This window comes from Scyliorhinus torazame, chromosome 1 (assembly GCF_047496885.1).
Source record: "Scyliorhinus torazame isolate Kashiwa2021f chromosome 1, sScyTor2.1, whole genome shotgun sequence".
Taxonomy (NCBI): Eukaryota; Metazoa; Chordata; class Chondrichthyes; order Carcharhiniformes; family Scyliorhinidae; genus Scyliorhinus; species Scyliorhinus torazame.
The window spans coordinates 21,043,226-21,063,934 of record NC_092707.1 but is presented as its reverse complement, the minus strand read 5'-3'; the positions used below and the strand labels follow the sequence as shown (position 1 = coordinate 21,063,934).

The following is a 20,709-nucleotide window of genomic DNA, read 5'->3' as shown; positions in this document are numbered from 1 at the left end:
AAGAGGAAGGATTTGCTTCCTCCAGGTCTGTGCAGGTGCTTTGCAATGCTTTACCTTGATACCCATTGCAACCTGTAATGGTCGCATATGCTAGTTTGCATTTAACTCTAATGCAAGCAGCAGAAATCCATGTACTTGAATCAAACATATTCTTTCTGAAGTAGTACATAGGGTGGCACAGTGGTTAGCACTGTTGCCTCGCAGCGCCAGGGACCCGGGTTCAATTCCGGTCTTGGGTCACTGCCTGTGCGGAGTCTGCACTTTCTCCCCATTGGGCAGCACGGTAGCATTGTGGATAGCACAATTGCTTCACAGCTCCAGGGTCTCAGGTTCGATTCCCGCTTGGGTCACTGTCTGTGCGGAGTCTGCACATTCTCCCCGTGTGTGCATGGGTTTCCTCCGGGTGCTCCGGTTTCCTCCCACAGACCAAAGATGTGCAGGTTAGGTGGATTGGTCATGCTAAATTGCCCTTAGTGTCCAAAAATTGCCCTTAGTGTTGGGTGGGCCTACTGTGTTATGGGGATAGGATGGAGGTGTGGACTTTGGGTAGAGTGCTCTTTCCAAGAGCCGGTGCAGACTCGATGGGCCGAATGGCCTCCTTCTGCACTGTAATTTCTATGATTCTATCTGCCTGGGTTTCCTCCGGGTGCTCCGGTTTCCTCCCACAGTCCAAAGAAGTGCTGGTTAGGTGGATTGGCCACGATAAATCGCCCCTTCGTGTTGAAAGATGGTGGATATGTGCGATTACAGGGGTAGAGCGGGTGAGTGGGCCTAGGTAGGGTGCTCTTTCAGAGGGTCGGTGCAAACTCGATGGTCCAGCACTGTGGGGGCTCTTTGGTACATTGATGATAAAAGCAGTTAATGAGTTTTAATTTTTTGGTGGAAGTGGAAAAATAAATTCTGGGCCCCAAATTGGTGGGATGGGAGTTGTCAACATAGAGTTGACATACGTATGTGCCCAAACCCCCCTCCCTTTCCCAATGCTTGGGAACATAGATATCATGGTTTTCTAATGTTGGCCAGAAATGAAATTGATCACAAAAGGTCTGCAATAGGATGTGTATCTTGCAATTGGTTCTTATTACTTCCAGGGTGCTGTTTGCATTTCATTCAATGTTTTGATTTGCGTTACATTTGTTACATTGTTATATTATTTGTTGCGGTTTTCATAATGATATAAAGACACCACTCATTCATAAGGGTTGTGTAAACCCATTGTGGGTTCATTTATTAGGATAGGCATGTGGGAACCAATATGAATGGGTGTAAAGCTTGAAGACATCAGCTGTGCGCTCTTCTTGGAAACTATTACTGGATCACATGACTTGCTTCCACCCCCACCCCCCACATGTCATGCTGTGATCCCTTAAATACATATTACAACAAAACTCTTTTTCAAGATGCACCCACCCTTTCAAGGAAGTGTAACTATTTACAGTTCATGTTTAGTTAACATTATACAAGTGCGTAGGTCCAGTGAATCATTGTCTCAAAAGCAGAATGATATCCTGCTGGTATGCCCAGATTTTGTAATGGTAACCTTGTTTGCTCACTGAGGATACTTGCAAGCTGTTTCTGGTTGCATTTGGGAGCTAACCCTCGATGCAATAGAAATGTACGGTGGCTTAGGAGCTGGAATGGATGTGACTTGACCTCCGTTATGCCTCACCATTTGACCTTTTGGTGGAATTACTTCATAGGACTTTGGTTCTGAAAAACCCCTTGTCGCCTCTGTCGGCTGCCACGTACCTTCTGTGGGATCCTGGATGCAAACCTGTTTTCCCAGCTGTAAACTTGGCAATTCTATACCCACGTTTTCATCATGCATATTGGTCATCTTCTCTTGAAGTTTTAAAAGTTGTTCTCTAGTTTCTGAGAGAGTAGGATAGGTGAGAGTAGGTTTATTGGTACACGACGGTCTGCCAAACATGAGCTCTATCGTCGACAGAATAGTTGCACTTAAAGGTGTCGCTCTGTATAATAATAATCTTTATTGTCACAAATAGGCTTACATTGCAATGAAGTTACTGTGAAAAGCCCCGAGTCGCCACATTCCAGCGCCTGTTCGGGTACACAGAGGGAGAATTCAGAATATCCGAATGACCAAACAACACGTCTTTCAGGACTAGTGGAAGGAACCCGAGCACCCAGAGGAAACCCACGCAGACACAGGGAGAACGTGCAGACTCCGCACAGACAGTGACCCAACCAAGAATCGAACCTGGGACCCTGGCGCTGTGAAGCCACAGTGCTAACCACTGTACTACCATGCTCCCCTAAGATGCTGTCTCTCAGATGTAACATTGCAATGTTTCGATCTTGCGTGGCCAGTCTTATATTTGAGAATTAGGGATTTCACCGTGTGTATCATTCATTCAGCTGAGGCTGTTAGATCTATGGGTGGCACAGTGGTTAGCACTGCTGCCTCACAACACCAGGGACCCGGGTTCAATTTCGGACTTGGGTGACTGTGTGGAGTATGTACGCCCTTCCTGGGTCTGCATGGGTTTCCTCCGGGTGCCCCGTTTTTTTCCCACAGTCCAAAGATGTGCAGTTTAGGTGGATTGGCCATCCTAAATTGCCCCTTAGTGTTCAAAGATGTGCAAGGTTAGGTTACGGGGATAGGGCAAGGTGGACGGGGGAGTGGACATGGGTAGAATGCTCATTTGAAGAGTCGGTGCAGAATCGATGGGCCAAATGGCCTCCTTCATTGTAGTGATTCGATGAGGAGAAGCAGTAGTATGATCAATATTCCATTTTTCTCGCATATCCTGAAATGGCTCACTAATAATTTGTGGACCCTTATCAGTAATGAACTCTCTGGGCACACCAAAAAAACTGTAAATAGCATCTGGAGTGCTCTCAGAAGTTGTGCTCGATGTCGTGTACAATTGTTGAACATTGGAGTACTTGGTGAAATAGTCGCCAATGATGATGAAGTCAGTGCTATGGATATGAAAGAGATAAGATGCAATTTTTAGACGAAGGTTGGATAGAAACTTCAAGTGGTATCAGTAGTTCTTTCTGCTCATTTGGCGTATGCTGTTGACATGCTTCGCACTAATTGACAACAACTTCACTGTCATTGTTCAGAACTAGCCAACAGGTGCCTGTCTCTCTTGCAAGTCTTCTCGTCCAATCTACATCCATGTGTGAGTGATGAAGTTGTTGAAGAATATCATGTCACGAAGATTCTGGTATAATGACCCGCCTGCCTTTAAAACTGAGTCCTAAGGAAATGCCTAGTTCATCCCGGTCGGACCAAAACTTTCTGCGTGTTCATGGACATGCTGCATTAAATCAGGCCATCCTTCAGTGATGGTTTTCCACAGTAGTGTGGAATCCTTCACACTTCTTATCGCTGCTGGCCTTGTATTGTGCAAAATGTACCAGATCAATGGATGGACCTGCATTCTCCAGCAAGTGTAATGTTGCAGCGCCCTTGAAACTGCCAATTTTTTCGAAACATTCCGGATATTTTGAGGTTAGGTGGTGGACTGAGGTGATAGGGGTCTTTTCTGAAGCTGACCTGCCATGTGATGTTTCATAAATTCCGTGGATTGTGACTAGTGTGAGATCATGGCATGTCGGTAGGTCTGTCATCACTGGGCCTTTAGTCTGCAAGATGTAGAATATCTGTGACACCAGGAGAATTGACTGTACTTGCACTCCAGGACTATGGAATCTGTGAACTGTTGTACACTTGAGAGTTTCACAACAGGAAGTTTCGCCACGGCCTTCCATGAAATGAAAATGAAATGAAAATTGCTTATTGTCACAAGTAGGCTTCAAATGAAGTTACTGTGAAAAGCCCCTAGTCGCCACATTCCGGCGCCTGTTCGGGGAGGCTGGTACGGGAATTGAACCGTGCTGCTGGCCTGCCTTGGTCTGCTTTCAAAGCCAGCGATTTAGCCCTGTGCTAAACAGCCCCTTGTTTGTGTATGCATGTCCTTTAGAATTCGCAGGGGTGGTACGTTGCCACTTGCTCCTCTGTCCAACTTGCCCAAGAGGACGAGTAGTTACCAACTTCCTTTGAGCAGATCATTCGAATCTTGGCAAACCATTTGGATGGTGAGATGGTATTTGTGGATAGCACAATTGCGTCACAGCTCCAGGGTCCCAGGTTCGATTCCGGCTTGGGTCACTGTCTGTGTGGAGTCTGCACATCCTCCCCGTGTGTGCGTGGGTTTCCTCCGGGTGCTCCGGTTTCCTCCCACAGTCCAAAGATGTGCAGGTTAGGTGGGTTGGCCATGATAAAGTGCCCTTAGTGTCCAAAATTGCCCTTAGTGTCCAAAATTGCCCTGAGTGTTGGGTTATGGATCGGGTGGAGGTGTTGACCTTGGGTTGGGTGCAGTCTCGATGGGCCGAATGGCCTCCTTCTACACTGTAAATTCTATGTTAATCTTGTGTTTTCCACGGGATTTATGGTGTGAAACCTCTGGTTACAACTCATCGCGTCGTGGACATAATCGTCATTTTCTCGTTTGTCAGTCACGTCATGTATATGTATGTTTCTGATGGGATAAAGGACAGCCATTCTTGCTTGAATGGTTCAATTCCCGTACCAGCCTCCCCGAACAGGCGCCGGAATGTGGCGACTAGGGGCTTTTCACAGTAACTTCATTTGAAGCCGACTTGTGACAATAAGCGATTTTCATTTTCATTTCATTTCATTACAAGCCAACTGCCTTAGCCCACTGTGCTTCCCTATTCAATGGAAGCAGAAGTTTAACCTGCCGCTGAACTGGTCTTGGAGTGTAATCCATATCCTTTGGGGATCCTTTAGCTGATCTGCCGTTGTTCCTGGTGTGTTGAGTCTGTGTGGACCTTCATTCCCAATTGCTAGGCCCGTTTTTACGGCCTGTTTCTCTGGTTCACGCACACTCAGTGTCACTGTTTAAAATTCAGCATTTGGATATTAGGACAGCTGCATTGCAATTTAAATTGGGGTATTTTGTGGACATTCTGACAATATCCCTTTAACCCTCATCCTTATTTATTCAATTTCTTCTACAACATCAACTCCAAAGCTATCCATTACAATCACAACTTTCTCTGGCCCGATTTATGATGGTTGTGTTTTTAGGTACTTTTTAAAGTTATTTGACTCTCACTCGCTTGCTATCAGCCCAGCCCATGCCCACACTGGTCGTCTCGATGTGCTGTCACACTCCCCTGAACTGACTACCTGAACTGACTAGCTGTGTGCAGCAGTATCCCCATGAAAGATCTGTCGATGTTACCCACTCTTTATTTGAACACTGTGTCTTAAAGACTACTTTTGCGTAGTCCGCTCACAACATTCTCAACACTCTCCAGTACTTCAACGTCATTGCAGTCTGGCCAAACATGCCATGTCAAGACTGTTCATCACCCTGTCCTTGTGCTTAATCTTGCTGCCAGGCTGAGGTATTTAGAAAGAAGCACTGTTGCATACCATTGTAGCCATCTGGGGTGGCCACTTACAATAAGAAACATGGACGGTCGCAAAGCATAATGGGAAAAAAATGGATAATGTAAGGTTCAGGCAGGCTCCGAGTCTGAATGTATATTTGTGAGCGAAGAATCCAGGCAGCATCGAAACCCCCAACCAATTGGCATTTTGATGGCCCATCTCCGTAAGACAAAGGACTGATACTTGAGTAACCGATACAATCCCAGACATTTCGGCGCCACTCCCTGTACTCAGGAAGTGTAAACAACAGGATCAATGACCGCTTAGGACACGCCCAGCCATCAAGGCACCCGCCCCTTTATTGGATCAAATCGAACACAGTGATCAAGAAATACCCAATTAGTGGGGTCCAAACTGAAGGATCGCCCAAAGAGCGCGAAAACCCCTAAGGATAAAGAGAGAGACCACCAAGTGTTCGGCTTCTCTTGGACCTGGCGCTCCGGCAACGTCTATTTCCAATTTCAGCACCACCAGAAGCAAGTTCAAGTTTAACGCCCGCTACCAGACGGATGAGCCCAGCTGAGCAGCAGTTACTTCTACAGACTCGATAGATCCCGAATCGAAAAAAAGGCCACTGTTCCTCTGACTTAAGCCGGGTGCCTGAAGTTAAGTACAGGTTGTCATAGTTGATAGGTGTAGTTTAGCTAGTAGCGTTTATGTTGCATGATTAATTGTGTGTAAATAAAGTACCCTTGATCTTGAACTAACTAACTGGTGTTTGGCTCTTTGATCGATATCCGGTTGAACCTTGTGGTGGTATCATTTGATACCTGACGACTCTGAGCAATATAATATTGATATCCAAAAGAAAGAAGGGCAACCTTATTGATTGCCATATTTATAGCAGGTAAAAAAGGCAACACCATGTTGTGCTATACATGGGTATAAAGTTTGAAGGCACCAGCAGTAGAGCTGTGGACCATATGCTCTTCTGTAAAGTGAAACTTAGGGTGGTATTTTCCAACTCTTACTGCCAATGGGATCTGCCAGTCCAGCTGAAAGCAGGGCAAGCGAGCCCCGCAGAACGCCATTGACGTCGACGGAATCTGAGGATCCCGCTGGCAGCCAATGGCGAGCCACCTCTGCTGCCGGAACCCACACCCTAAAACTGGATTGCAAGGCACACTTTCATCCTAGTGCTGTCATGCTGCAATCCCTTAAAAGGGCACATTACAACATTGTTCGTAAACTGTTAGGATGTAAAGGTCACATGACAATACATCTGAAATGCCATATTTATTACTGCCCCACAGTCAGGTGCTGAGCAGCAATGGATAAGTCCATCCGCCACATGGTGAACTGAAAGAAATGCAATCATAGAATTTACAGTGCAGAAGGAGGCCATTCAACCCATCGAGTCTGCACCGGCCCTCAGAAAGAGCACCCTACTGAAACCCACACCGCCACCCTATCCCCGTAACCCCACCTAACCCAACCTTTTTGGACACTAAGGGCAATTTAGCATGGCCAATCCACCTAACCCGCACATCTTTGGACTGTGGGAGGAAACCGGAGCACCCGGAGGAAACCCAAGCAGACACGGGAGAACGTGCAGACTCCGCACAGACAGTGACCCAAGCCGGAATCGAACCTGGGACCCTGGAGCTGTGAAGCAACAGTGCTAACCACTGTGCTGCCGTGCTGCCCAATAATAATCTTTTACTGTCGCAAGTATGGAGTTACTGTGAAAAGCCCCTAGTTGCCACATTCCGGCGCCTGTTCGGGGAGGCTGGTACGGGAATAGAACCCGCGCTGCTGGCCTTGTTCTGCATTACAAACCAGCTGTCTAGCTCACTGAGCTAAATCGATGAGTCTCTGCTATGTGGTTCTAAAAATGTGATTACTTTGTGAAATTTTGAGAACCAGGAGACATAAGATGGTGGTAAGGGGTGTCTGGGAGCAAGACCTGAATGTTTCAAATGGATTTAGTGCTAAATTGGGTTGAGGAAAAAAAATCAACCAAAATTAGTACCAGGGAGAGAGGGCGAGAGAGAGAGAGAGAGAGAGAGAAAAATGTAGTGAATTGTGGGTGAAAGGAAATGGTGGCTGTTGCAGCGATGAACACACAGCTAATGACAGCGGAGGTGCATTTGAGATAGTTAAACAAACATACAGCATGACATTCAGTCGCTTTTAAAAGCAGATAGAGAAGGGGAAGGAGTCAGCTACATCCTTGTTGTGGGACCTGGAGAGAAAGAGTTAAATTTGTTTAGTAGCTGGGAGATAGAAGAGTGAGGATGACACTAAATCCTAGATAAAATGATGATAAATTCAGAACACATCTCCAGCCAAGTCAAATCATTGGTTCCACTGTTACGAATTTCAAAAGCTGAGGCAGGACAATGAGCTTGCTGACAATTTAACATAGAATATACAGTGCAGAAGGAGGCAATTCAGCCCATCGAGTCTGCACCGGCCCACTTAAGCCCTCACTTCCACCCTATCCCCGTAACCTAATAACCCCTCCTAATCTTTTTGGTCACTCAGGGCAATTTAGCATGGCCAATCCACCCAACCTGCACATCTTTGGACTGTGGGAGGAAACCGGAGCACCCGGAGGAAACCCGCGCAGACACGGGGAGAACGTGCACACTCCGCACAGACACCCAAGCCAGGAATCGAACCTGGGACCTTGGGGCGCTGTGAAGCCACCGTGCTAGCCACTTGTGCTAGCCACTTGTGCTACCGTGCTGGCCTGCACAAGCCCAGGATGAATGTCTCAACAAGGATTGAAAAATTCAGCCATAAAATGTACGTCCAGGGAAACGGGCCGATGGGCTGCCCACTTGGGGTTCTGCGCACCCCGAAGGACAAAAAGATGTGATTGGAAAGAACAAGCTCCCACTCCCACCACCGCCAGAGCACGTGAAGCCACGAGTAGACAGATGAAGACGCTGGCTACCCGAATGCAAGCGATAGATTTAAGACAAGAGAAAGGCAACACGGTTGAGGCAATGAAGTAGCAACGCAGACAGGAGGAAATGCTTTGCAAATGGGTCTAACTGTAGAGCTTCTGAGAAGAGGCGGCACGGTAGCACAGTGGTTAGCACTGTTGCTTCACAGCGCCAAGGTCTCGGGTTCGATTCCCGGCTTGGGTCACTGTCTGTGCGGCGTCTGCACGTTGTCCCCGTGTCTGCGTGGGTTTCCTCCGGGTGCTCCGGTTTCCTCCCACTAGACCCGAAAGACTTGCTGTTAGATAATTTGGACATTCTGAATTCTCCCTCTGTGTACCCGAACAGGGGCCGGAATGTGGCAACTAGGGGATTTTCACAGTAATTCCATTGCAGTTTTAATGTAAGCCTACTTGTGACAATAATAAAGATTACTATTATAAAGTCCAATCACTGGGAAAAGACGCGCAGAAGAAAGAAGCTGGTGAATGAGTTATCGGAGACAGCAACTGGGCGAAACCAACAGCTCCATACCCTGAAAGTTGACTGAGAGTTCGAGAACGCAATTGGCGCTGGAACCATCCAACTAGATGAAATGGCCGAATGGGACAATTAGCAAAGAAAGGAAATTCACACACCGGTCAGATCAGGAAGTGGGTGAGAAATAAACCCAGAAGCATTAATCTGAAGCCGAAGCTTGATACCAGGGCTTCGAGTAACATCATCTCACCAAGTCTATACCGGAACATTCTTTCCTGAAAATCTGAAAGAAAGGAAGGAAAGATGGTCTGAAATGAGCAACGTCACGCTGATGGCGCATATTCGACCGCCGGGAGCAGGCGTCTACTCTAACCACTGAACCCGAGAGGGTGCTGCATCCTGGGGTTCTGCAGTTATGAAGGAGCTTCAGATTATCTGCAGTAAACCAGGAGGTGCCACAAGGTAACAACCCCCTCCCCCCAATTCAGTAGCCCAGAAGATCTGATACAAATGTATCCAGAGTGTTTTGATGAAATGGGTGGATACTTTTGAAGATTTTGAGTATCCCATCACTATTGATCCAGCGAGAAACCGGTGATTTATCTTGTCTATAAATAATACACATAGAGCTAAAAGGGAGCTCCAGAGTTAGAAGAAAGGCAAGTCTGCCAGAGGCTACAGATTGGGTAATATTCCATTATTATGAGAGATAGCACGGTCAAATGAGTTGGGTGTTTAATTCCTCGCGACGATGTTGAAGGAGCCAAGAGCTCTGGACAAAAAGGGAGAGAGGAGCTCATTTGCAAGGGCTGGTTTAGCACAGGGCTAAATCGCTGGCTTTGAAAGCAGACCAAGGCAGGCCAGCTGCACGGTTCAATTCCCGTACCAGCCTCCCCGAACAGGCGGCGGAATGTGGCGACTAGGGGCTTTTCACAGTAGCTTCATTTGAAGCCTACCTGTGACAATAAGCGATTTCCATTTCATTTCATTTGGAAAGTTCAGGAAACTTGTGTTCATATAAAAAAAAGACGACCTCCAGAAATGGCAGCACTCGCAAGTTGAAAAGGTAGAGCTAGAGAATAAAGCCACTGGCCTGGGAAGACTGAAAACTTCAGCAGAACATGCCATGGCAAGCTGCAGAGAAGCGTATGGAGCAGCAAGCTGCATGTTTAGCCGTCAAGAACCCACCCAAGTGGGAGATCCTAAAACGTTTTGGTTAAAACTGCAACAGAATGGCCTTCAAACAGCAAAGCCTAAGGAAAGAATGCCGAGTTCAGATAGAAAATTAACCAACTACAGCTTAACTCTGTGGCACGGTGTCGGAGAATAATTTACTGGAGCCCGTTGGGGTGAGAATTGCTGGTGAAGGGGGGGATACGGACGGCAAGAAGCCGAGCGGAGTGGGCACATCGGGAAGCTGAAAAACCGGTGAAACACACCTCTTGGTCGGAAGAGAAAGTTATATGCTACAGCAGCGATTTTCAAAGTGGGTATCGGGACCTGCGGGTGGGTCACAGAATGGTGTAGAAAGGGTCGCCAAAAACCCATCCCGAAAGATCGCCTGACCGTTTTTTTCCGTTTTCTCTCTGGGTAAATTCTCACTGCGGTACAATATATGACCACATGAGGCTGATGTAGAAGCCAGTGACATGGACTTCCTTGCCTCTCTCGGCCACAGTGTGGTTGGAGCAGTTTGCAGCCAGTGACCTGTAAGATTTTCTTTGGGTGGCATGTCCTGCTATTGTATTCAGCGTGGGGATCTGTATTATTGCTTGTGTTCAGTCTGTCACTGACTGTGATTATATCATAGAATTTCAGTGCTGAAGGAGGCCATTCGGCCCATCGAGTCTACACTTGCCCTTGGAAAGAGCATCCTACCCAAGGCCACACCTCCACCCTATCCCTGTAACCCAGTAACCTCACTTAACCTTTTTGGACACTTAAGGGCAATTTAGCATGGCCAATCCACCTAACCCGCACATCTTTGGACTGTGGGAGGAAACCGGAGCACCTGGAGGAAACCCGCGCAGACACGGGGAGAAGGTGCAAACTCTGCACCAATCCAGGAATCGAAACTGGGATCCTGGAGCTGTGAAGCAACTGCACTAACCACTATGCTACCATGCTGCCCTTGCGTCCCGTGCGTCCTTTACCATGCTCTCCGTTAACCTGGACGTACAGCCTCCTCCACCCCTACAAACCCCTATGTCCACTCCACCAAACCCCTATGTCCACTCCACCTCCGAATTGTCTCTCCACTCACCGGGGCTCTTGTCCTTTAAGAACTGTTCTTTTTTTATCATCTCGCCCACCGCTATCCACCCCTTCTTCCAAGGTGCTCGCTCCCAGGCATTTGTCTCTGCCGTGTGGCCACATGGACTCCATCAGCTGAATCGGTTCCTGCACCGCAAGGACTTTTGCTTCTACCTTTATCGGGATTTCAATTGTTCGCCAAGGATGGCATTAGCTGGCAACTACACTCCTGTCTACAGGAGCCGGTAAAATGTTGCAGGTATATGGAATGGAATGTCTCGGCATGTTTTGCATATTGGTCAGCTAAGTTGTGCCCAACATTGTTTTTTTAAGCATGTTTTCAGTCTGTTAGATATTTACCTGGGAAATGGTACTGACAGGCGTCCAGTGACATTCTGTCTGACCTTGTTTTTAGTTCAGCAGTTCGGGCTCCTGGGGCGACATTCTCCGACCCCCCGCCGGGTCGGAGAATCGCCAGGGGCTGGCGTGAATCCCGCCCCCGCCGGTTGCCGAAGTCTCCGGCACCGGATATTCGGCGGGGACGGGAATCGCGCCGCGCCGGTTGGCGGGCCCCCCCCGCTCGATTCTCTGGCCCGGATGGGCCGACGTCCCCCCGATAAATTGCGGGACAAGGCGGCGTGGGCGGGCTCCGGGGTCCTGGGGGGGGCGCGGGGCGATCTGACCCCGGGGGGGTGCCCCCACGGTGGCCTGGCCCGCGATCGGGGCCCACCGATCCGCGGGCGGGCCTGTGCCGTGGGGGCACTCTTTCCCTTCCGCCTCCGCCACGGTCTCCACCATGGCGGAGGTGGAAGAGACTCCCTCCACTGCGCATGCGCGGGAAACTGTCAGCGGCCGCTGACGCTCCCGCGCATGCGCCGCCCGGAGATGTCATTTCCGCGCCAGCTGGCGGGGCACCAAGGGCCTTTTCCGCCAGCTGGCGGGGCGGAAATTCCTCCAGCGTCGGCCTAGCCCCTCAGTGTTGGGGCTCAGCCCCCAAAGATGCGGAGCATTCCGCACCTTTGGGGCGGCGCGATGCCCGTCTGATTGGCGCCGTTTTGGGCACCTGTCGGCGGACATCGCGCCGTTTCCGGAGAATTTAGCCGTTTCTGAAGTGGCAGTTTTAAGTTTAATTTCCTATCCGAGGTCATGTTAGGTTATGAACGCGTGAACACCGCATTGTTAAAACTGTGCAATATTGAGTCTGTTAATCTTTCCAGTGCTTGCACGCAATTCTCCAAATGCTAACGATGGGTGTGAAGATATAAAATCATCAAATAATCCTGAGTTACACCCAAGATAACAGGGTGGAGCTGTCGTTTTAGGTGAAACAGCAGCTCAATTTACGGTTTTCACATTTAATGATACAGAAGTGCCAACAAGTGAGTGTGATGTTTTTAAAAGTAAGTATGGAGAATCTATTGTGAATGTGGCGTGGGTCGCGAGAATCGGCCATTCTGTAAACGCGGGTCGCCTGGTAGAAAAACACTTGTGCGACAGAATCATAATGCAGAGTTTGAGAAGGAGCACTGCTCGGCCAAAGACTGTCTGCAGCCCACTGCTTTAACTTGAGAGGAGGCACGTTACCAACATGAAAAGAGGAAACTAGAAAACTAAAGGTCTCCAGTCTAATTACATAAGCATCTAACTAACGATCGGAACAGTTATATTGATATAGAAGCTTTTTTTAAAAAAAGGAGGTGGAAGTTATTATTCGTAAATAGTTAGGAACTGATTGTTATCATAGAATCATAGAATTTACAGTGCAGAAGGAGGCCATTCAGCCCATCCAGTCTTCACCGGCTCTTGGAAAGAGCACCCTACTTACGCCCACACCTCCACCCTATTCCGTAACCCAGCGATCCCACCTAACCTTAGGGGAATTTAGCATGGCCAATCCATGCTAACCCGCACATCTTTGGACTGTGGGAGGAAACCGGAGCACCCGGAGGAAACCCACGCAGACACGGGGAGAACGTGCAGACTCCGCACAGACAGTGACCGGGAATCGAACCTGGGAGACTGGAGCGGTGAAGCAACCATGTGCCGCCCCGAATATGTGAATATAGCTCTGGGGCACCGCATTAATTGCTACACTGCGGTCAGGTGGCAAGCAGCAATGTATCAGTCCACCAGCCACCTGGAGAGTTGTAAGAAATTTCACTCGATGAACCTCTGGTATTCTGAGTCACACAGTGTGACTATTTCGAACTTCTGAAAACCAGAAGCCATGACATCGATTCAAATTTGTACACACTGGTTTGTTTAATAGCCATGGGTTTTTAAAAACTCATTCACGGGGTGTGGCATCGTTGGCTGGGCTGGCATTTATTGCCCATCCCTGGGAGCTTTTAAGAGTCAACCACATTGCTGTGGGTCGGGAGTCACACGTAGGTCAGACCAGGTAAGGGCGACAGATTTCCTTCCCTAAAAGGACATTCGTGAAGCAAATGGGTTTTTACGACAATCGACAATGCTTTCATGTTCATCTTTAGACTTTTAATTCCAGATGTTTTTTTTAATTGAATTCAAATTTTACCATCTGCAGTGGCGGGATCTGAACACCGGCCCCCAGAGTATCACTCTGGGCCCCTGCGTTACTAGTCCAGCGACAATATGAAATGAAATGAAAAAATGAATGAAATGAAATGAAAATCGCTTTCTTGTCACAAGTAGGCTTCAAATGAAGTTACTGTGAAAAGCCCCTAGTCGCCACATTCCGGCGCCTGTTCGGGGAGGCTGGTACGGGAATTGAACCGTGCTGCTGGCCTGCCTTGGTCTGCTTTAAAAGCAGGGTTTTTAGCCCTGTGATATCACTCCGCCACCCTAAAGGGTGCACACAAATTTACATTGCCACTCTCGGCATTGTGCATGTAAATCAGACAATATTTGCAATCAGCAGCAGTTACTAGGGTCGCTCTGTGACTGGTGAAATTTGATTGGTGAATCCTGAAGCTGGGGAAAAAAATAACATGGACAATTGAGGATGAGGGTTAAAGGGTGGGGAGGGGCTATAGAGCCCAGGAACAGGAGAAGCACAGAGGCTCATGGCTTCTTTCCCTGACCCGGTTAGTCCTCTGGGCCCCCTCGTGCGGCCAACTCTGGACCCAAATTACTGAAGGTGTCATCGTATGACCTGTCGTGAGGGAATCTATAATTTGGATTTTTTTTTTGTCTGTGTCTTTTGATCGCAGCCATTGTGCGTTAGCACCTGTGGGAGTGACCTAGGTTGGAAATTGGTACATTCTGTGCATTTAACATGTTACAATAAAAGCTTATTGTCACAAGTGGGCTTCAATGAAGTTACTGTGAAAAGCCCCGAGTCGCCACATTCCGGCGCCTGTTCGGGGAGGCCGGTACGGGAATTGAACCGTGCAGCTGGCCTTGTTCTGCATTACTCGCCAGCTGTTTAGCCCACTGTGCTAAACCAGCCCCCAAGGGTTGATGCATTAAAAACCCTGCCTAAGAACAGAGGCTGACCCTGTTGGGAAATTTAACAAGTCCGTTAGGGTCAAGGAGCAGAATGAACAGCAGTTGATGGTGAGCAGCCATTGCCCAGGTGAGCCTGGAGTGGAGGAGGCAGGAGGAGGTTGCTGGTTCTGTGCTGCTGGGGCGATTGGGCTCCGAGGTGTCTGGGCAGCAATATCAGCTCGAGGACGCTGACAGTCGGGGCAAAGGAAAGCCCACGCAAAGTGGGGGGGTTCTGCGCCGAGCAGCCAGGAGGCTGGGCTCACGCTGTGATGAGATCCTGGGGTGGGGGTGCGGTCTTCGGGGAAGAGATTGAGCAATCTGGGGAGGTGCGCTACCGCTCAGCCGCATTGCCTGACAACTGCTTGAGGGCCAAACGAGAAGCAGGAAGGTCTCCAGGCAAATAGGAGCTGCTGCTGAGAGAACTCGATCAATTCCTCGTGCACAACGTGGTGACGCATTGCCACCTGGGCGGGCTGCTGATATTGGTCGTGTCGTGTGTTCAACCGCAGGTTTGCCTCATGCTAATTCTGGATATTGGAGCAGGAGATAAATGGTGTTGACTGCTTTGCTGACTTTTAAATAGTAAAAATAATTCTGCCTGGTTAAAATTGTCGAATCTTGTGGTTTTATTCTCTTCGTAAATAAACGGGGTTTCGAATTTCATCCACCTTAACGTCAGAGGGCGCGATCTAACGGAAAAGTTTCTAAGTGCGGTAGGGGGCAGGAACAGCCGGGTGTTTCCCAACGGCTGACCCAGCGAGGCCGTCACCGGTATCTAACGTTAGTCAGGGGCCTTAACGATGTCCCACGGCCTTCACGGTGGAAAAGACTGTCCCATCAGCTGATTCGCCGCTACCGAGAGGGAGCAGCTTGTAACCCGATCCCGCAGAGCAAACCCCAGACAACACGCAGCCCCGCCACGCACAGTCCAGCTCCACAATTCGGAGATGCCGACCTGGCCAGACTGATGGATGAGGTCAAGTCCAGGTGGGATACCCTGTTTTCCCCCCCGGGGGGGTCTGAGGGTCAGCTGCAGGGCAGCCAGTGGCACCTGGGAGGCAGTGGCAACGACCGTCAGCTCGGGTAGTGTTACCCAGGAGGACCGTCACCCAGGAGGTCCACCACCCAGGAGGACCACCACCCAGTGGCGTAAGAAGCTAAACTACCTCCACCAGGCCGCACAGGTGAGTGACATCGGCCCCCTGGCACCGGGTTACCGCCTGCCCCCCCCCACCCAAAAATGGCCATGTGGTTGCCACCACCCCAACACCATGCCGTGCCGGTACACCCTGGCACCCGCCTGTCCCCTGCCATGCCCCCCCCCTTCCCCGCTGCCTCCCCGCGATGTTTGCGGCTCACAATGCCCTCTCTCTGTCACCGCGGGACACGATGTGCCACAACAGATGGGAAAGGGCCCAGACGGGCGGCAGGGTGCCAGGCACAGAGTCCTCGCCCCCTCTGAGGACCGGGTCCTGGAGGTCGCGAGGGTGGCCGAGGACCGATCTGTCACTGACGTCGGGATTGACCTGCAGAGGTGAGTATCCACCAGCCCCCACCCAGCTGACCTGTCACAGATGTGTTGTTCACGCCAGACATAATGATCCTTCCCTCTCTCACTGACCGCATGTCCATTCTCCCGCAGGACCCATCCGGGGTGACCTCGATGAGGTGCTGCAGAGCATGTTGTAATCCCAGGTGGGCATTGCCGGGGTACTGCGGAGCGTGTCCCAGTCTCCGATGGGTATTACTGGGGTACCGCAGCGGAGCATGTCCCAGACTACAGGTGGACTTTGTCAAGGCACTGCTGGGCATGGCCTGTTCACAGTGGGGCATTGCTGAGGACATTGACATCACGGTGCAGACCATGGGCAGGCCGCCAGGGCTGACAGTGCCAGATGACACCGGGACCTCTGGAGCTCAATCCAGCTGCTCCTCCATCCCAAGGTGACCCCCAGGACCCAATGGGCACCGACTGGGAGAAGGGAGCTCTGGAGGCGGACCTGGAGCGGACAGGGAGACGACGATGGTCACCAGCTCTCCCTGGCTGACTTGCCTGTTTTCCAAGATGGCTACTCCCGTCCTTCGATCGCTACAGCAGCCATTGCGCTTGCTTCACATTTTTAAATAGGTGGCCCGCGTGACCACTCACTGGGGTGCCAGTTAGATCATACGAGGCCTTTAGAAAGGGGGTCTTCTGGTTAATGCGATGGAGATTGGCCTTAATTGATGATTTCCTGGTTTCTCACCAAGCTGGGATCCGGATCCCTCCAACGGGAGCGGGCCAGTTAGATCGGAAACTGACCGGCACCTGGTGTGGCTCCCGATTTCGGCCTCTCCCGCGATCTAACCGGCTTGCTCAGATTCATGCCTGGTATGGCCATTAGATTGTAACCAGAGTTACTAACTCCTAACTAGGTCGTAGAAAAAATAGGAGCCTGGCCTGGGGTCATAATAGTGTCTTCAACCTCCCACCCCAATACCTCCCCCCAGCTCTTTGAGCCTGGTCAAACTGTCTGATAGGCAAAAGGGGTGGGATTCTCCGACCCCCCCCCCCCCCCCCCTGCCAGGTCGGAGAATCGCCGGGGGGACGGCATGAATCTGCTGGCAGCGGCCTCCCCGACCGGGGGGGGGGGGGGGGGGGGGGGTGGAATCTGGCTCCGGGGGGGTTGCCCCCACGGTGGCCTGGCCCGCGATCGGGGACCACCGGTCCGCGGGCGGGACTGTGCCGTGGGGGCACTCTTTCCCTCTGCACCGGCCGCTGTAACAGTCCGCCAGGGCCGGTGCGGAGAAGAACCCCCCCTGCACATGCGCTGGAATCACGCCAGCACCCGCTGGCGCTCCTGCGCATGCGCCAACCCGCGCCGGCCGCGGAGTCCTTCCGCGCCGATTGGCGTGGCGCCAAACACTCCGGCGCCGGCCTAGCCCCTGAAGGTGCGGAATGCACCTTCAGGGCGGCCACACGCCGGAGTGGTTCACGCCATTCCTCGGCGCGGCTGCGGCCCGCCCCGCCGGTTCGCGGAGAATCCCGCCCAAGGTGTTTGAAGAGAATGAAAAGTATATGCAATGTGATATTTTTTTTCCTGGGTTTGCTCCCAGAGTTTTCCTGGAGGTTGATTGGTTGTCAATTCCTGGAGACTCTAGGCCAATCCATGAAAGGCTGGCGATCATGACGCACAAAAAAAACGCCCTGACTGCGGCTGGACTGTGGCTTGTATGAAACCCCTCCCTGCCACTTGTCTGAAAGCTACGGCCACTCCTCTGCCTCACTGGGACTTTTCCTGAAGGCCCAGCAGGTTAAAAATCAACTTTTAAATGATCAGTTCTTCGGATGAGGCTAGGCCAGAATTTGTTGTCCATTCCTCCGTGCCTTTTGAGACATCGGTGGTGAGACACTGTCTTAAACTGGAGGGCAGTTAAAAATCGAGAGCTGAGTTCTGGAGTCCACGTGTAGGCCGGAGCATGTATGAATGGCAGGTGTCTTTCCCTAAGGTAATTAAGGGCATTAGTGAATCAGGTGGGTTTTCACAACAATCAATCATAGTTTTGTGGTCCATTACTGAGACTAGCTTTCAATTCCAGATTTATCAATGAACTCCAATATCACTACCAGCTTCCGTGGTGGGATTTGAACCTGTGTCCCGCCCTCCATGCCCGGTGGGCACCGCGGGGACTGGGGTGTTTTATTGACCCCATTACTCACATTTAGGTTTAATGTTTTTAAGTTTATTTTGCAATTTGTTCTTCCCCTTTTTAAGGGGCTGCTCTCGAGATCTGTGCCTTTGTTTAATTTTAGATTAATTTGTTCGACCTAAAAATAGCATTGAACCCATGTCCCAGAGAATTAGCCTGGCCCTCTGGTTAACCACAAAAAGTGATTTCTTGCTGCTAACATAGTCAGTTAAAAGAAGGACTTGCATTTATATAGCAACTTCCATGGCCAGAGGATGTCCCAAAGCACTTTAGCAGCCACTGAAGCAACTTTTGTCGTGAACCCACTGTTGTTATAATGCTGTACTTAGATTAATGTGGCCTCCTTTCTGACACTATTGGTCAGCGAGTGTGTACTCGGACCTGTTGTAAGAGACTTCCCAATAGATGATAGAAGGGTTGAGAGGCTTTAGTTGTGGAATTCCATAATCCTAAAGCTGTTGCTGTTGTTTATTCTTGCATTGCTGTGTTTTCTTGGTATTTGCAAATAGACTCGTGGCATATAAATAGACTGTTAAATATTTGGTTTGCATGGACTTTGCGAAGGGCAAGTGGAATCTTTATCAACCAATATACAACACAGTTGGACTAAACAGCTTTGCAAATCTGAAGGTGACTCATTTATGTTCCCTTAATTACCGTCGGGATATTGCATCATCATTCCAGGACTCGGGGAAAGTCAAAGGAAATGCGTACTCGTTGGTGAAACCAAATTTGAACAGGAATTAGAACAAAGAACAAAGAACAAAGAAATGTACAGCACAGGAACAGGCCCTTCGGCCCTCCAAGCCCGTGCCGACCATACTGCCCGACTAAACTACAATCTTCTACACTTCCTGGGTCCGTATCCTTCTATTCCCATCCTATTCATATATTTGTCAAGATGCCCCTTAAATGTCCCTATCGTCCCTGCCTCCACTACCTCCTCCGGTAGTGAGTTCCAGGCACCCACTACCCTCTGCGTAAAAAACTTGCCTCGTACATCTACTCTAAACTTTGCCCCTCTCACCTTAAACCTATGCCCCCTAGTAATTGACCCCTCTACCCTGGGGAAAAGCCTCTGACTATCCACTCTGTCTATGCCCCTCATAATTTTGTATACCTCTATCAGGTCGCCTCTCAACCTCCTTCGTTCCAGTGAGAACAAACCGAGTTTATTCAATCGCTCCTCATAGCTTATGCCCTCCATACCAGGCAACATTCTGGTAAATCTCTTCTGCACCCTCTCTAAAGCCTCCACATCCTTCTGGTAGTGTGGCGACCAGAATTGAACACTATACTCCAAGTGTGGCCTAACTAAGGTTCTATACAGCTGCAACATGACTTGCCAATTCTTATACTCAATTACGTGGAACCTTTTTCACAATATGGGACTATTTCATAGCAAGAGCTGCATAATCATTGATGTGTTTCCCTGCTGCATTCACACGGAACATTCCAGTCTGCCATCCCTGTATACTTCTCATTGTGCAATGTGACACGTTTTACACTCAGAACAAAGAACAATATAGCACAGGAACAGGCCCTTCGGCCCTCCAAGCCTGCACCGATCAGTGTCCTATCTAGACTAACCGCCTATATCCTTCTATAGCCGATCTGTTCATGTGCCTATCCAGATAAGTCTTAAACGTCGCTAATGTATCTGCCTCAACCACCTCACCTGGCAGTGCATTCCAGGCCACCACCACCCTCTGTGTAAAAACCTTCCCCTGCACGTCTCCACTGAACCTTTCCCCCCTCACCTTGAACTTGTGCCCCCTTATAATTGTCATTTCCGCCCTGGGAAAAAGCCTCCAACTGTTCACCCTATCTATACCGCTAATAATTTTATAAACTTCTATCAGGTCGCCCCCTCACCCTCCGTCTCTCGGGAGAACAATCCCAGTTTATTCAATCTCTCCTCATAGCTAATACCCTCCATACCAGGCAACATGCTGGTAAACCTTTTCTGTACTCTCTCCAAAGCCTCTACTCGTTCCAACAGCTCTCCCAAAATGTGGAGATTGAGGTACAGGTTTGTGTGAAGCTGTGTCGAGGTATTTTGTTGTTGTTGTTGTTTTGTGTGGGGGGGGGGGGGGGGGGGGGATTTTGTTTTCTGCCCTTCCCTGTCAACATTGAGCGCTTCCATTAGAGTTCAGATGAGATAATTTATAGAATAATACTTTTTTTCCCCTCCAGTCTCCAAGTTCTCGAGGGTAATTAGAGATGAACAGTAAATGCCAGCCTTGCCAGCGATGCCAACAAAGGCCAACTCGTCCTCAGTCCTACGATCCTGTGAAAGAATTAGGGGGGGAATTAGGAATAAAAGCACAGGTTTTTTTTTTAACCTTTTCCTGGCTCAGATCCAGACGGTCTTTAGAAATAGTATTCGGGACTCTTTAATCCCTCTTGCAAAAGCTAGCATAGTGGTTAGCACAGCCGCTTCACAGGGCCAGGGAACAGGGTTGAATTCCG

At 49.6% G+C, this 20,709-nt stretch overlaps 1 protein-coding gene across 2 annotated transcripts in view; it reads left to right on the top strand.

The window, feature by feature from the left end:
• Positions 1-20,709, top strand: part of ydjc (YdjC chitooligosaccharide deacetylase homolog) — a 118,392-nt gene that overhangs the window by 1,172 nt on the left and 96,511 nt on the right. The gene's annotated exons all lie outside the window — the stretch shown is intronic.